The 18,952-nt window shown below is 41.9% G+C and overlaps 2 protein-coding genes across 2 annotated transcripts in view; both read left to right on the top strand.

Moving 5' to 3' along the window:
- LOC110516333 (NLR family CARD domain-containing protein 3-like) overlaps nucleotides 1–18,952 on the top strand; it is a 369,172-nt gene that overhangs the window by 206,323 nt on the left and 143,897 nt on the right. The gene's annotated exons all lie outside the window — the stretch shown is intronic.
- The window catches only part of LOC149979039 (NLR family CARD domain-containing protein 3-like), a 316,914-nt gene that overhangs the window by 206,310 nt on the left and 91,652 nt on the right, over nucleotides 1–18,952 (top strand). The window lies entirely within an intron of this gene.

Here is an 18,952-nt window from a genome sequence, read left to right as displayed (position 1 = left end):
TCTGTTTCAGCTCAGCCACCTCCCCACCCTGATAATAAAGTGTTATATTGGTATCTTCCACTAGATGGCAGTAAACACCTGCTGTAACTAGACTTTACAACTATGTGTTCTGTTTCAGCTCAGCCACCTCCCCACCCTGATAATAAAGTGTTATATTGGTATCTTCCACTAGATGGCAGTAAACACCTGCTGTAACTAGACTTTACAACTATGTGTTCTGTTTCAGCTCAGCCGCCTCCCCACCCTGATAATAAAGTGTTATATTGGTATCTTCCACTAGATGGCAGTAAACACCTGCTGTAACTAGACTTTACAACTATGTGTTCTGTTTCAGCTCAGTCGCCTCCCCAACCTGATAATAAAGTGTTATATTGGTATCTTCCACTAGATGGCAGTAAACACCTGCTGTAACTAGACTTTACAACTATGTGTTCTGTTTCAGCTCAGCCGCCTCCCCACCCTGATAATAAAGTGTTATATTGGTATCTTCCACTAGATGGCAGTAAACACCTGCTGTAACTAGACTTTACAACATGAAGTGTTTGGTTTCTTGTTCCTGGTGACTCCAGGGAAGTGTCTCAGAGGAGGAGTGCTGATCTAGGATCAGGTCCCCCTTTCCATGTAATCTGATTCATTATTATCTAGGATCAGGTCCCTTCTCTCCATGTAATCTGATTCATTATGATCTAGGATCAGGTCCCCCCTCTCCATGTAATCTGATTCATTATGATCTAGGATCAGGTCCCACTCTCCATGTAATCTGATTCATTATGATCTAGGATCAGGTCCCCCCTCTCCATGTAATCTGATTCATTATGATCTAGGATCAGGTCCTCCTCTCCATGTAATCTGAGTCATTATGATCTAGGATCAGGTCCCCCTGTCCATGTAAACTGATTAACTATTATCTAGGATCAGGTCCCCCTGTCCATGTAATCTGATTCATTATGATCTAGGATCAGGTCCTCCTCTCCATGTAATCTGATTCATTATGATCTAGGATCAGGTCCCTTCTCTCCATGTAATCTGATTCATTATGATCTAGGATCAGGTCCCTCCTCTCCATGTAATCTGATTCATTATGATCTAGGATCAGGTCCTCCTCTCCATGTAATCTGATTCATTATGATCTAGGATCAGGTCCCTCCTCTCCATGTAATCTGATTCATTATGATCTAGGATCAGGTCCTCCTCTCCATGTAATCTGATTCATTATGATCTAGGATCAGGTCCCTCCTCTCCATGTAATCTGATTCATTATGATCTAGGATCAGGTCCCTCCTCTCCATGTAATCTGATTCATTATGATCTAGGATCAGGTCCCTCCTCTCCATGTAATCTGATTCATTATGATCTAGGATCAGGTCCTCCTCTCCATGTAATCTGATTCATTATGATCTAGGATCAGGTCCCCCCTGTCCATGTAATCTGATTCATTATGATCTAGGATCAGGTCCTCCTCTCCATGTAATCTGATTCATTATGATCTAGGATCAGGTCCCTTCTCTCCATGTAATCTGATTCATTATGATCTAGGATCAGGTCCCCCTCTCCATGTAATCTGATTCATTATGATCTAGGATCAGGTCCCCCTCTCCATGTAATCTGATTCATTATGATCTAGGATCAGGTCCCTTCTCTCCATGTAATCTGATTCATTATGATCTAGGATCAGGTCCCTTCTCTCCATGTAATCTGATTCATTATGATCTAGGATCAGGTCCCTCCTCTCCATGTAATCTGATTCATTATGATCTAGGATCAGGTCCCTTCTCTCCATGTAATCTGATTCATTATGATCTAGGATCAGGTCCTCCTCTCCATGTAATCTGATTCATTATGATCTAGGATCAGGTCCTCCTCTCCATGTAATCTGATTCATTATGATCTAGGATCAGGTCCCCCCTCTCCATGTAATCTGATTCATTATGATCTAGGATCAGGTCCCTTCTCTCGATGTAATCTGATTCATTATGATCTAGGATCAGGTCCCTTCTCTCCATGTAATCTGATTCATTATGATCTAGGATCAGGTCCTCCTCTCCATGTAATCTGATTCATTATGATCTAGGATCAGGTCCCTTCTCTCCATGTTATCTGATTCATTATGATCTAGGATCAGGTCCCCCCTCTCCATGTAATCTGATTCATTATGATCTAGGATCAGGTCCCTTCTCTCCATGTAATCTGATTCATTATGATTGTTTTGTCTCATGACTCTTTATATTCATGTAGCCTGGGGGAAATGTAGCTGTATTGAAATCACCTTGTTTTATAACCTTCTTTGTTGCTCAGTGGTACTTCAGTTGTCCTGACCACGCCCACTTCTTTCACACAGTAATGCTCCAGCATCCACTCAGAGATTATGCATCTAATGCCTTCCTCAAATACTGCAGAGTTGTTAAGCAAGTCCCTGAGATCGTCCTGTTCAACCACATGTATTAGTTTATTTGTCAGATGAAACCTGAGGGGACTGTAGTGGGTCATAATGCATCAACATGGTTCTGAGGTCCTCAACAATGTTATTCTGTACCGTAGCTGGGATGCAGTGTTCTTTCCTGATTTTATAAATAAGATATTGTTTTTGAGACCTTCAATTAGCTGCTCAGTGTTGATCTCTGTGTCTTGAACATATTCAGCCTCTGGCAGACTCTCTACATCGCTCATGTCATCTTCAATGGGATCCGTCCCAGTCTCAAATTCATCATGAGGGCAATTCTCATCTAAGTTGGCTCTTAAAAGCTCTGTGTGGTTTTGGTAGATGTGTGACCGATAGAAGCTGAAACATCTATTTGTTTTCCCACACCCATTAACTCCACAGGTAGTTAGAACATGTGGTTCATGCTGGTGGTAGAGGACAATATGTGTGAGTGGTCTGGACACAGAGAATGTTTGCTCGTTGCAAAGTGGACAATAGAATAGAGTTGGCATTCTTCAAAAAGACTGTGAACCTTGGAATGATGGGATGGAATCATGGAGATCATTGGAACTCAGACACTTGCAGACATCATCAAGGGACCAGTCTTCCACAGCCACACTCTAATTCAAGTTGACACTAAAAGCAGAAGTGAAATGTATTAGTGTTGAGGCTAAAACAAAACCTATCCCACTCTCTCCAGACAACCACCTTTCCTCCTAATTAGTATTCATGGTTGTTCCATAACGAAGCAGAGCTTGTCAGGAAAGGTGAAGATATCTGTCTCTTATTTGTCTGACTCCATATTTCTTAGTTTGGGACATTATGGGAATCTGCAGTCCCACATTTAAGTGTTGACTCAGATAATATGATGCTCCAAATGGGGCATTGAGTTCTTCTTCCATGTCGACCCACATTGTCCTGTTAGAGTTGTCAATAAAGAGCCTATCAGGGCAGTTATAAAGTCTTCTTGATATAATTGTCCTATTAGAGTTGTAGGTAAAGAGCCTATCAGCGCAGTTATAAAGTCTTCTTGATATAATTGTCCTGTTAGAGTTGTCAATAAAGAGCCTATCAGGACAGTTATAAAGTCTTCTTGATATAATTGTCCTGTTAGAGTTGTAGGTAAAGAGCCTATCAGGGCAGTTATAAAGTCTTCTTGATATAATTGTCCTGTTAGAGTTGTAGGTAAAGAGCCTATCAGGGCAGTTATAAAGTCTTCTTGATATAATTGTCCTGTTAGAGTTGTCAATAAAGAGCCTATCAGGGCAGTTATAAAGTCTTCTTGATATAATTGTCCTATTAGAGTTGTCAATAAAGAGCCTATCAGGGCAGTTATAATGTCTTCTTGATATAATTGTCCTATTAGAGTTGTCAATAAAGAGCCTATCAGGACAGTTATAAAGTCTTCTTGATATAATTGTCCTGTTAGAGTTGTAGGTAAAGAGCCTATCAGGGCAGTTATAATGTCTTCTTGATATAATTGTCATTTTAGAGTTGTCAGTAAAGAGCCTATCAGAGCAGTTATAAAGTCTTCTTGATATAATTGTCCTGTTAGAGTTGTCAGTAAAGAGCCTATCAGGGCAGTTATAAAGTCTTCTTGATATAATTGTCCTGTTAGAGTTGTCAATAAAGAGCCTATCAGGGCAGTTATAATGTCTTCTTGATATAATTGTCCTATTAGAGTTGTCAATAAAGAGCCTATCAGAGCAGTTATAAAGTCTTCTTGATATAATTGTCCTGTTAGAGTTGTCAATAAAGAGCCTATCAGAGCAGTTATAAAGTCTTCTTGATATAATTGTCCTATTAGAGTTGTAGGTAAAGAGCCTATCAGAGCAGTTATAAAGTCTTCTTGATATAATTGTCCTATTAGAGTTGTAGGTAAAGAGCCTATCAGAGCAGTTATAAAGTCTTCTTGATATAATTGTCCTATTAGAGTTGTCAGTAAAGAGCCAATCAGGGCAGTTATAAAGTCTTCTTGGTATAATTGTCCTATTAGAGTTGTCAATAAAGAGCCTATCAGGGCAGTTCTAAAGTCTTCTTTATATAATTACATGTTAGGGAGCTTTAATCCTCCCTTCTAAGTCTTTGTCTGTAAACTAGTTTGGTTCATCCTGGTCTTTTTATTAATAGTCCAGATGAATCATGTTGTCTCTCGTGTTAAAGGAGTAGGCAGGTATGGACAGTGGAAACATTAATCATGTTGTCTCTGGTGTTAAAGGAGTAGGCAGGTATGGACAGTGGAAACATTAATCATGTTGTCTCTGGTGTTAAAGGAGTAGGCAGGTATGGACAGTGAAACATTAATCATGTTGTCTCTGGTGTTAAAGGAGTAGGCAGGTATGGACAGTGAAACATTAATCATGTTGTCTCTGGTGTTAAAGGAGTAGGCAGGTATGGACAGTGGAAACATTAATCATGTTGTCTCTGGTGTTAAAGGAGTAGGCAGGTATGGACAGTGGAAACATTAATCATGTTGTCTCTGGTGTTAAAGCAGTAGGCAGGTATGGACAGTGGAAACATTAATCATGTTGTCCAGATGAATCATTTTTTCTTAGCTGTTTATATTGACATTACACTGTGTATCTCTGATAATGGCCCTTACTGATCATAGAGCTGTTTATATTGACATTACACTGTTTATCTCTGATAATGGCCCTTACTGATCATAGAGCTGTTTATATTGACATTACACTGTTTATCTCTGATAATGGCCCTTACTGATCATAGAGCTGTTTATATTGACATTACACTGTTTATCTCTGATAATGGCCCTTACTGATCATAGAGCTGTTTATATTGACATTACACTGTGTATCTCTGATAATGGCCCTTACTGATCATAGAGCTGTTTATATTGACATTACACTGTTTATCTCTGATAATGGCCCTTACTGACCATAGAGCTGTTTATACTGACATTACACTGTTTATCTCTGATAATGGCCTTGGCATAGCATCCTATTGGAAGCTTAATAGCTCAATATTCAAACATGAGTTGGTCCAGATGGAGATAAACTATGTAATTAAACACTTCTGGAACATATCTATAAATAACAATTCATACAGTAATAACTGGGAGCTTTTTAAGGTTGGAAAATATGCAAGTAAACATGAGAGTTTTGTTGTCAAGACCAGGAGAGCTCAAGAAAAAAGTGTAATTACAAAGATCACCTGTCTTGTTCAAAAGCCTGTTGAAAGTCTTTCAGAGGAGGATAAATCTGTTCTGTTTGATCTACATCACCAGTTGGATGATATGTATAAACTGAAAGCAGACGGAACCTTAGTCAGATGTAGGTAGAAATGGAGGAGGATAAATCTGTTCTGTTTAACACCAGTTGGATGATATGTATAGTCAGATGTAGGTAGAAATGGAGGAGGATAAATCTGTTCTGTTTAACACCAGTTGGATGATATGTATAGTCAGATGTAGGTAGAAATGGAGGAGGATAAATCTGTTCTGTTTAACACCAGTTGGATGATATGTATAGTCAGATGTAGGTAGAAATGGAGGAGGATAAATCTGTTCTGTTTAACACCAGTTGGATGATATGTATAGTCAGATGTAGGTAGAAATGGAGGAGGATAAACAAAATATATCAGATTTATTTCAGGTTAGAAAAATACCACTCTAAAAATAATACAATTCAGCATTTAAATATGACTGGTCTCATCACAGATGACCCCACATTAATCTCCATCTTCAGTTGCATCTTCTATAGTATTGTGAGGTGTCCTCATCTTCTACAGTATTGTGAGGTGTCCTCATCTTCTACAGTATTGTGAGGTGTCCTCATCTTCTACAGTATTGTGAGGTGTCCTCATCTTCTACAGTATTGTGAGGTGTCCTCATCTTCTACAGTATTGTGAGGTGTCCTCATCTTCTACAGTATTGTGAGGTGTCCTCATCTTCTACAGTATTGTGAGGTGTCCTCATCTTCTACAGTATCGTGAGGTGTCCTCATCTTCTACAGTATTGTGAGGTGTCCTCATCTTCTACAGTATTGTGAGGGGTCCTCATCTTCTACAGTATTGTGAGGTGTCCTCATCTTCTACATTATTGTGAGGTGTCCTCATCTTCTACAGTATCGTGAGGTGTCCTCATCTTCTACAGTACTGTGAGGTGTCCTCATCTTCTACAGTATTGTGAGGTGTCCTCATCTTCTACAGTATTGTGAGGTGTCCTCATCTTCTACAGTATTGTGAGGTGTCCTCATCTTCTACAGTATTGTGAGGTGTCCTCATCTTCTACAGTATTGTGAGGGGTCCTCATCTTCTACAGTATTGTGAGGTGTCCTCATCTTCTACATTATTGTGAGGTGTCCTCATCTTCTACAGTATCGTGAGGTGTCCTCATCTTCTACAGTACTGTGAGGTGTCCTCATCTTCTACAGTATTGTGAGGTGTCCTCATCTTCTACAGTATCGTGAGGTGTCCTCATCTTCTACAGTACTGTGAGGTGTCCTCATCTTCTACAGTATTGTGAGGTGTCCTCATCTTCTACAGTATTGTGAGGTGTCCTCATCTTCTACATTATTGTGAGGTGTCCTCATCTTCTACAGTATCGTGAGGTGTCCTCATCTTCTACAGTACTGTGAGGTGTCCTCATCTTCTACAGTATTGTGAGGTGTCCTCATCTTCTACAGTATTGTGAAGTGTCCTCATCTTCTACAGTATTGTGAGGTGTCCTCATCTTCTACAGTATTGTGAGGTGTCCTCATCTTCTACAGTATCGTGAGGTGTCCTCATCTTCTACAGTATTGTGAGGTGTCCTCATCTTCTACAGTATTGTGAGGTGTCCTCATCTTCTACAGTATTGTGAGGTGTCCTCATCTCTTTGTTTTGATTGTCTGGGGGATGTGAAATCAGTTGGTGAGGCTGACAGGGAACAGTGTCATGACCCTGTTATAGTTGAACAAATCATTTATTCTATTGAACAACTTAAAAATAATAAGTCTCCTGGGACTGATGGTGTATCTGCTGAGACTGATGGTGTATCTCCTGGGACTGATGGTGTATCTGCTGAGTTTTACACAACTGTTTACATAACAGTTAGTCCCTTTTCTGTTGGAGGTCTCCTGGGACTGATGGTATATCTGCTGAGTTTTACACAACTGCTTACAGAACAGTTAGTCCCTTTTCTGTTGGAGGTCTCCTGGGACTGATGGTGTATCTCCTGGGACTGATGGCATATCTGCTGAGTTTTACACAACTGTTTACAGAACAGTTAGTCCCTTTTCTGTTGGAGGTCTCCTGGGACTGATGGTGTATCTGCTGAGTTTTACACAACTGCTTACAGAACAGTTAGTCCCTTTTCTGTTGGAGGTCTCCTGGTACTGATGGTGTATCTGCTGAGACTGATGGTGTATCTGCAGAATTTTACACAACTGTTTACAGAACAGTTAGTCCCTTTTCGGTTGGTCTTTTCTGAAAGCATTGTAAATAATGCTCTCCCTCCCAGTTTGACTCCAGGTCTGATTACATTGTAAATAATGCTCTCCCTCCCAGTCTGACTCCAGGTCTGATTACATTGTAAATAATGCTCTCCCTCCCAGGTTGACTCCAGGTCTGATTACATTGTAAATAATGCTCTCCCTCCCTGTTTGACTCCAGGTCTGATTACATTGTAAATAATGTTCTCCCTCCCAGTTTGACTCCAGGTCTGATTACATTGTAAATAATGCTCTCCCTCCCAGGTTGACTCCAGGTCTGATTACATTGTAAATAATGCTCTCCCTCCCAGTTTGACTCCAGGTCTGATTACATTGTAAATAATGCTCTCCCTCTCAGTTTGACTCCAGGTCTGATTACATTGTAAATAATGCTCTCCCTCCCAGTTTGACTCCAGGTCTGATTACATTGTAAATAATGCTCTCCCTCTCAGTTTGACTCCAGGTCTGATTACATTGTAAATAATGCTCTCCCTCCCAGTTTGACTCCAGGTCTGATTACATTGTAAATAATGCTCTCGCTCCCAGTCTGACTCCAGGTCTGATTACATTGTAAATTCATTCATCCATAAGCCTAAGAAAGACTTGCTTCTCCTCTATAATTTACGTCCAGTCTGTCTGCTCAACGACTACAAATATCAGCTTCTATATTTGTACAAAGAATGAAAGCGATATTGGACGTAATTACAGAGGAGACCCAATCTGTCTTCATGAGGAACAGACATATGTTACAGACTGTGTGATATACATATGTTACAGACTGTGTGATAGACATATGTTACAGACTGTGTGATAGACATATGTTACAGACTGTGTGATAGACAGATGTTACAGACTGTGTGATAGACATATGTTACAGACTGTGTGATAGACATATGTTACAGACTGTGTGATAGACATATGTTACAGACTGTGTGATAGACATATGTTACAGACTGTGTGATAGACATATGTTACAGACTGAGTGAATCCCTCTATCTGCAATATTCCACTTAAGGTAAATGTAACCTTGGGATTACCATATCTAAGGATCAACAGAAAATATGCTCATTCAATGTGTGTACTTATTATTGAAGAAGACAAATGAAAAGAAGTTGAACCAATGGTTACTGAGGGATTTATCCTTGAAAGGTTGAGTGTTGCTTTCTAAAGATGAAGTTATTTCCAGATCTACTTCCAGATCTACTTAGAGATCTATTTCCAGATCTACTTCCAGATGTACTTACAGATCTACTTATAGATCTGCTTATATCTACTTATAGATCTACTTCCAGATCTACTTCCAGATCTACCTACAGATCTACCTACAGATCTACTTCCAGATCTACCTACAGATCTACTTATAGATCTACTTACAGATCTACCTACAGATCTACTTCCAGATCTACCTACAGATCTACTTCCAGATCTACTTCCAGATCTACTTCCAGATCTACTTATAGATCTGCTTATATCTACTTATAGATCTACTTACAGATCTACTTACAGATCTACTTAGTTCCTGAATTAAGTTTTGAGATTATGCTGCAGGATTTAGAGGTAATTTGTGTTTTAGTACATTACCCTGTGTGACTGCTTATTGCATTGCTCCACACCACCACAAGGGGGAGTTAGAGCACTGACTATGCTCTTGGGTTCCAAGGCGCTAATTTGTCTAATGTAGCTGACAGTGAATGAATGGGCTGATGTAGCTGACAGTGAATGAATGGGCTGATGTAGCTGACAGTGAATGAATGGGCTGATGTAGCTGACAGTGAATGAATGGGCTGATGTAGCTGACAGTGAATGAATGGGCTGATGTAGCTGACAGTGAATGAATGGGCTGATGTAGCTGACAGTGAATGAATGGGCTGATGTAGCTGACAGTGAATGAATGGGCTGATGTAGCTGACAGGGAATGAAAGGGCTGATGTAGCTCAGTGAATGAATGGGCTGATGTAGCTGACAGTGAATGAATGGGCTGATGTAGCTGACAGTGAATGAATGGGCTGATGTAGCTGACAGTGAATGAATGGGCTGATGTAGCTGACAGTGAATGAATGGGCTGATGTAGCTGACAGTGAATGAATGTGCTGATGTAGCTGACAGTGAATGAATGGGCTGATGTAGCTGACAGTGAATGAATGGGCTGATGTAGCTGACAGTGAATGAATGGGCTGATGTAGCTGACAGTGTATGAATGGGCTGATGTAGCTGACAGTGAATGAATGGGCTGATGTAGCTGACAGTGAATGAATGGGCTGCATAAACCAAACAGTAACTGATAATTGTGCACAACTTCAAAACTGTATTTCAATGAACTGAATGATGAGGATGAAGAAGGTGATTGAATTTAGAACAAGGTAAGGATTGCTATTCCTCTGTCCTGCACTTGTTTGTTCAGGAGAACTGTACCTGTGGGAAATGACAAACTGTTGTTCCACTGAGGTTGTGATTCTAAGAGAAACTAAAATGACCTGGTTGTCATGTATTATAGTCTCTAAAAGGAAACATATTACCACCGTCTCTTATTGTCCTTTCATAATGCATCCTGATTTACAAAGTTATTATTATTATTAGATATTCTCACAGAACAGATTTGCACTAATGAAAAACGCCCCTTAGATATGAATTCGGAGGGCAGAATGTTAAATATTAAAGCATTAGACTAAATCCCTAAAGGCGTCAGTCATACAAAAGTTGTCTGCAGCCCAGTCCCTACATCTTGACCACAAAATAGGGAAAGAGGTTGACCAGATGCTTTTCAACTACATCTGGAAAAATCGTACACATTATATAAGGACATCTGTCGTTATGAACATTTTGTTGATTTTACTATAAATAACACTAATAATACTTTAAAGATAAATTGGGAAAAACATTTCTTAAAGAATCCAACTTCAATTTGGAATTTCATCCCTCATTATATCTTCTCCCGTTTTGGTGACTTCAATTTTGTGTTACTTTGTAACTATAACACCGATAAGATTCCTACAACAGTATTCTTAGCGTGCTCGTTAATATATTAAAAAAGGTATTTCATTTGGAACAATAAGGACATTTTGTATAGAAACAAGTCTTCATTTTTGAAGAACTGGTTTAATAATCATATCCTGCTGGTAAGTCAACTTTTTAACGCAGAAGGATTGTTACTCAATTATGAGGACATTTTTATCTTGTTACAATATCCCTGTAACACCTAGAGAGTTTGCCATAGTCTTTGATGCTGTTCCATCTGGAACTCATGTTATTTAGAGGTGCAGCCAGACCTCGCCTTGTTGACCTACCCTCCTAGAGAGTTCTCCATAGTCTCTGATGCTATTCCATCTGGAAATCTCATGTTGTTTAGAGGTGTAACCAGACCTCACCTTGTTGACCTGCCCTCCTAGAGAGTTCTCCATAGTCTCTGATGCTGTTCCATCTGGAACTCATGTTATTTAGAGGTGTAACCAGACCTCACCTTGTTGACCTGCCCTCCTAGAGAGTTCTCCATAGTCTTTGATGCTGTTCCATCTGGAACTCTCATGTTATTTAGAGGTGCAGCCAGACCTCACCTTGTTGACCTGCCCTCCTAGAGAGTTCTCCATAGTCTCTGATGCTGTTCCATCTTGAACTCATGTTATTTAGATGTGTAACCAGACCTCACCTTGTTGACCTGCCCTCCTAGAGAGTTCTCCATAGTCTCTGATGCTATTCCATCTGGAACTCTCATGTTATTTAGAGGTGTAACCAGACCTCACCTTCTTGACCTACCTTCGATTAATCCAGTTGACTCTCCAATAGGGAAACTGTTTCTCTCCCTGCTCCCTCAGAACAACAGACCTGCTTTATTTCAAAGGGAGATTGTATCGATTCCTTATGTCACAACTTACTGGAATACATTTGCCAATAATATCTGTAGGAAAAAAGTCTGGTTAATACCATTTAAATACCTTCTTGTTAATTTGGTTGCTTTTCTGATTTTTGTGACCAACATGAGCTTTGCATAATGCTATGCTAGGCTATCGATAAACTTACACAAATGCTTGTCTTGCTTTGGCTGTAAAGCATAATTTCAAAATCTGGCATGACAGGGTGATTAACAAAAGGCTAAGCTGTGTTTCAATATATTTCACTTGTGATTTCATGAATATGAATATTTTCTAGTAAGATATTTTGTTCGTTGCGTTATGCTAATTAGTGTAAATTCTCCCGGATCCTGGAGGGGTAGTTCTATTAACAACCAGACCACTAGGAGGTGTCCACATGGTCTGATAAACACTCCTAACAACCAGACCACTAGGAGGTGTCCACATGGTCTGATAAACACCCCTAACTGCCCTCCACTAGGAGGTGTCCACATGGTCTGATAAACACTCCTAACAACCCCACCACTAGGAGGTGTCCACATGGTCTGATAAATACCCCTAACTGCCCACCACTAGGAGGTGTCCACATGGTCTGATAAACACTCCTAACAACCCCACCACTAGGAGGTGTCCACATGGTCTGATAAACACTCCTAACAACCAGACCACTAGGAGGTGTCCACATGGTCTGATGAACACTCCTAACAACCCCCGACTAGGAGGTGTCCACATGGTCTGATTAACACTCCTCACAACCCCACCACCCCGAGGTGTCCACATGGTCTGATAAACACTCCTAACAACCCCACCACTAGGAGGTGTCCACATGGTCTGATAAAAACTAATAACAACCAGACCACTAGGAGGTGTCCACATGGTCTGATAAACACTCCTAACAACCAGACAACTAGGAGGTGTCCACATGGTCTGATAAACACTCCTAACAACCCCACCACTAGGAGATGACCACATGGTCTGATTAACACTCCTAACAACCAGACCACTAGGAGGTGTCGACATGGTCTGATAAACACTCCTAACTACCAGATCACTAGGAGGTGTCAACATGGTCTGATAAACACTCCTAACAACCCCACCACTAGGAGGTGTCCACATGGTCTGATAAACACTCCTAACAACCAGACCACTAGGAGGTGTCCACATGGTCTGATAAACACTCCTAACTGCCCCACCACTAGGAGGTGTCCACATGGTCTGATAAACACTCCTAACTACCCCACCACTAGGAGGTGTCCACATGGTCTGATAAACACTCCTAACATCCCCACCACTAGGAGGTGTCCACATGGTCTGATAAACACTCCTAATAACCCCACCACTAGGAGGTGTCCACATGGTCTGATAAACACTCCTAACAACCCCACCACTAGGAGGTGTCCACATGGTCTGATAAACACTCCTAACAACCAGACCACTAGGAGGTGTCCACATGGTCAGTAGTATGGTCAGACAGACTAGTGGTTAGAGTGTTGGGTCAGTAACTGGTATGGTCAGATAGACTAGTGGTTAGAGTGGTGGGTCAGTAACTGGTATGGTCAGATAGACTAGTGGTTAGAGTGGTAAGTCAGTAACTGGTATGGTCAGGTAGACTAGTGGTTAGAGTGGTGGGTCAGTAACTGGTATGGTCAGGTAGACTAGTGGTTAGAGTGGTGGGTCAGTAACTGGTATGGTCAGATAGACTAGTGGTTAGAGTGGTGGGTCAGTAACTGGTATGGTCAGATAGACTAGTGGTTAGAGTGGTAGGTCAGTAACTGGTATGGTCAGATAGACTAGTGGTTAGAGTGGTAGGTCAGTAACTGGTATGGTCAGGTAGACTAGTGGTTAGAGTGGTGGGTCAGTAACTGGTATGGTATGGTCAGATAGACTAGTGGTTAGAGTGGTAGGTCAGTAACTGGTATGGTCAGATAGACTAGTGGTTAGAGTGGTGGGTCAATAACTGGTATGGTCAGATAGACTAGTGGTTAGAGTGGTGGGTCAGTAACTGGTATGGTCAGATAGACTAGTGGTTAGAGTGGTGGGTCAGTAACTGGTATGGTCAGGTAGACTAGTGGTTAGAGTGGTGGGTCAGTAACTGGTATGGTCAGATAGACTAGTGGTTAGAGTGGTGGGTCAGTAACTGGTATGGTCAGATAGACTAGTGGTTAGAGTGGTGGTGGTCAGATAGACTAGTGGTTAGAGTGGTGGGTCAGTAACTGGTATGGTCAGATAGACTAGTGGTTAGAGTGGTGGGTCAGTAACTGGTATGGTCAGATTGACTAGTGGTTAGAGTGGTGGGTCAGTAACTGGTATGGTCAGATAGACTAGTGGTTAGAGTGGTGGGTCAGTAACTGGTATGGTCAGATAGACTAGTGGTCAGAGTGGTGGGTCAGTAACTGGTATGGTCAGATAGACTAGTGGTTAGAGTGGTGGGTCAGTAACTGGTATGGTCAGGTAACCTAGTGGTTAGAGTGGTGGGTCAGTAACTGGTATAGTCAGATAGACTAGTGGTTAGAGTGGTGGGTCAGTAACTGGTATGGTCAGATAGACTAGTGGTTAGAGTGGTGGGTCAGTAACTGGTATGGTCAGATAGACTAGTGGTTAGAGTGGTAGGTCAGTAACTGGTATGGTCAGGTAGACTAGTGGTTAGAGTGGTGGGTCAGTAACTGGTATGGTATGGTCAGATAGACTAGTGGTTAGAGTGGTAGGTCAGTAACTGGTATGGTCAGATAGACTAGTGGTTAGAGTGGTGGGTCAATAACTGGTATGGTCAGATAGACTAGTGGTTAGAGTGGTGGGTCAGTAACTGGTATGGTCAGATAGACTAGTGGTTAGAGTGGTGGGTCAGTAACTGGTATGGTCAGGTAGACTAGTGGTTAGAGTGGTGGGTCAGTAACTGGTATGGTCAGATAGACTAGTGGTTAGAGTGGTGGGTCAGTAACTGGTATGGTCAGATAGACTAGTGGTTAGAGTGGTGGTGGTCAGATAGACTAGTGGTTAGAGTGGTGGGTCAGTAACTGGTATGGTCAGATAGACTAGTGGTTAGAGTGGTGGGTCAGTAACTGGTATGGTCAGATTGACTAGTGGTTAGAGTGGTGGGTCAGTAACTGGTATGGTCAGATAGACTAGTGGTTAGAGTGGTGGGTCAGTAACTGGTATGGTCAGATAGACTAGTGGTCAGAGTGGTGGGTCAGTAACTGGTATGGTCAGATAGACTAGTGGTTAGAGTGGTGGGTCAGTAACTGGTATGGTCAGATAGACTAGTGGTCAGAGTGTTGGGTCAGTAACTGGTATGGTCAGATAGACTAGTGGTTAGAGTGGTGGGTCAGTAACTGGTATGGTCAGATAGACTAGTGGTTAGAGTGGTGGGTCAGTAACTGGTATGGTCAGATAGACTAGTGGTTAGAGTGGTGGGTCAGTAACTGGTATGGTCAGATAGACTAGTGGTTAGAGTGTTGGGTCAGTAACTGGTATGGTCAGATAGACTAGTGGTTAGAGTGGTGGGTCAGTAACTGGTATGGTCAGATAGACTAGTGGTTAGAGTGGTGGGTCAGTAACTGGTATGTTATGGTCAGATAGACTAGTGGTTAGAGTGGTGGGTCAGTAACTGGTATGGTCAGGTAGACTAGTGGTTAGAGTGGTGGGTCAGTAACTGGTATTGTCAGACAGACTAGTGGTTAGAGTGTTGGGTCAGTAACTGGTCTGGTCAGATATACTAGTGGTTAGAGTGGTGGGTCAGTAACTGGTATGGTCAGATAGACTAGTGGTTAGAGTGGTGGGTCAGTAACTGGTATGGTCAGATAGACTAGTGGTTAGAGTGGTGGGTCAGTAACTGGTATGGTCAGGTAACCTAGTGGTTAGAGTGGTGGGTCAGTAACTGGTATGGTCAGATATACTAGTGGTTAGAGTGGTGGGTCAGTAACTGGTATGGTCAGATAGACTAGTGGTTAGAGTGGTGGGTCAGTAACTGGTATGGTCAGATAGACTAGTGGTTAGAGTGGTGGGTCAGTAACTGGTATGGTCAGATAGACTAGTGGTCAGAGTGGTGGGTCAGTAACTGGTATGGTCAGATAGACTAGTGGTTAGAGTGGTGGGTCAGTAACTGGTATGGTCAGGTAACCTAGTGGTTAGAGTGGTGGGTCAGTAACTGGTATAGTCAGATAGACTAGTGGTTAGAGTGGTGGGTCAGTAACTGGTATGGTCAGATAGACTAGTGGTTAGAGTTGTGGTGGTCAGTTAGACTAGTGGTTAGAGTGGTGGGTCAGTAACTGGTATGGTCAGATAGACTAGTGGTTAGAGTGGTGGGTCAGTAACTGGTATGGTCAGATAGACTAGTGGTTAGAGTGGTGGGTCAGTAACTGGTATGGTCAGATAGACTAGTGGTTAGAGTGGTGGGTCAGTAACTGGTATTTCAGATAGACTAGTGGTTAGAGTGGTGGGTCAGTAACTGGTATGGTCAGATAGACTAGTGGTTAGAGTGGTGGGTCAGTAACTGGTATGTTATGGTCAGATAGACTAGTGGTTAGAGTGGTGGGTCAGTAACTGGTATGGTCAGATAGACTAGTGGTTAGAGTGGTGGGTCAGTAACTGGTATGGTATGGTCAGGTAACCTAGTGGTTAGAGTGGTGGGTCAGTAACTGGTATGGTCAGATAGACTAGTGGTTAGAGTGGTGGGTCAGTAACTGGTCTGGTCAGATAGACTAGTGGTTAGAGTGGTGGTCAGTAACGGTTATCGCTGGTTTTAAAACCTGACCTGTCAAATTGAAAATCTGTCGATGTGCCCTTAAGCAAGACACTTACATCTAATATGCTCAATGGTCACCATACTCCTACGAACCCTGTACAACAACACCTATCATACTACTATCGCTGACCCTGTACAACAACACCTATCATACTACTATGACTGACCCTGTAAAACAACACCTATCATACTACTATGACTGACCCTGTAAAACAACACCTATCATACTACTATGACTGACCCTGTACAACAACACCTATCATACTACTACGACCCTGTACAACAACACCTATCATACTACTACGACCCTGTACAACAACACCTATCATACTACTATGACCCTGTAAAACAACACCTATAATACTACTATGACTGACACTGTAAAACAACACCTATCACACTACTAGGACCCTGTACAACAACACCTATCATACTACTATGACTGACCCTGTAAAACAACACATATCATACTACTATGACTGACCCTGTAAAACAACACAATTCACTGAACCAATCTGATGTCTGTGACAATCAAACATTTTAAAAGCGAACCAACATAAAGAAAATGACAGCATTGATGTGTTTTTATTACAACTTGCATTACACTCTCACTGCAGAACAACATCCTCATGAAATCACATGACTTCTAGTTAGAGAAGAGGATTCCTGTTAACACGGCCTGCTACAAGCAGGAAACAAGTTATGGACGAACCAGTAATGTGACATGTCTGTTTGACAGTTACCCTGAAATATGCATGTGTGAACTATCTTGTCATCTCTTTGGCTAACCACATTGGAACATTCTAGTCTTTAAGGACATGAACTGGCAGAACAGGTTTCAGCAAAGTATGGAGTCATTGTTTTCAGGAAGGTGTAACCATGCCGATGGGAGGGACAGGAGGCAGACTAAGTGCAAGGGCAGCCACCTGAACTACTGTTCTACAAAGACAAACAGCATCTACACAAACAGCCACCTGAACTACTGTCCTACAAAGACAAACAGCATCTACACAAACAGCCACCTGAACTACTGTCCTACAAAGACAAACAGCCACCTGAACTACTGTCCTACAGAGACAAACAGCCACCTGAACTACTGTCCTACAAAGACAAACAGCCACCTGAACTACTGTCCTACAAAGACAAACAGCCACCTGAACTACTGCCCTACAAAGACAAACAGCATCTACACAAACAGCCACCTGAACTACTGCCCTACAAAGACAAACAGCATCTACACAAACAGCCACCTGAACTACTGTCCTACAAAGACAAACAGCCACCTGAACTACTGTCCTACAGAGACAAACAGCCACCTGAACTACTGTCCTACAGAGACAAACAGCCACCTGAACTACTGTCCTACAAAGACAAACAGCCACCTGAACTACTGCCCTACAAAGACAAACAGCATCTACACAAACAGCCACCTGAACTACTGCCCTACAAAGACAAACAGCATCTACACAAACAGCCACCTGAACTACTGTCCTACAAAGACAAACAGCCACCTGAACTACTGTCCTACAGAGACAAACAGCCACCTGAACTACTGTCCTACAAAGACAAACAGCATCTACACAAATAGCCACCTGAACTACTGTCCTACAAAGACAAACAGCCACCTGAACTACTGTCCTACAGAGACAAACAGCCACCTGAACTACTGTCCTACAAAGACAAACAGCATCTACACAAACAGCCACCTGAACTACTGTCCTACAAAGACAAACAGCCACATGAACTACTGTCCTACAAAGACAAACAGCATCTACACAAACAGCCACCTGAACTACTGTCCTACAAAGACAAACAGCCACCTGAACTACTGTCCTACAAAGACAAACAGCATCTACACAAACAGCCACCTGAACTACTGTCCTACAAAGACAAACAGCCACCTGAACTACTGTCCTACAAAGACAAACAGAATCTACACAAACAGCCACCTGAACTACTATCCTACAAAGACAAACAGCATCTACACAAACAGCCACCTGAACTACTGTCCTACAGAGACAAACAGCATCTACACAAACAGCCACCTGAACTACTGTCCTACAGAGACAAACAGCCACCTGAACTACTGTCCTACAAAGACAAACAGCCACCTGAACTACTGTCCTACAAAGACAAACAGCATCTACACAAACAGCCACCTGAACTACTGTCCTACAAAGACAAACAGCCACCTGAACTACTGTCCTACAAAGACAAACAGCATCTACACAAACAGCCACCTGAACTACTGTCCTACAAAGACAAACAGCCACCTGAACTACTGTCCTACAAAGACAAACAGCCACCTGAACTACTGTCCTACAAAAACAAACAGCTACCTGAACTACTGTCCTACAAAGACAAACAGCCACCTGAACTACTGTCCTACAAAGACAAACAGACACCTGAACTACTGTCATACAAAGACAAACAGCATCTACACAAACAGCCACCTGAACTACTGTCCTACAAAGACAAACAGCATCTACACAAACAGCCACCTGAACTACTGTCCTAC

This window comes from Oncorhynchus mykiss, chromosome 13 (genome assembly GCF_057628025.1).
Source record: "Oncorhynchus mykiss isolate SJ-2025 chromosome 13, ASM5762802v1, whole genome shotgun sequence".
NCBI classification, from domain to species: domain Eukaryota; kingdom Metazoa; phylum Chordata; class Actinopteri; order Salmoniformes; family Salmonidae; genus Oncorhynchus; species Oncorhynchus mykiss.
This window is presented reverse-complemented; position numbering and strand designations above follow the sequence as displayed.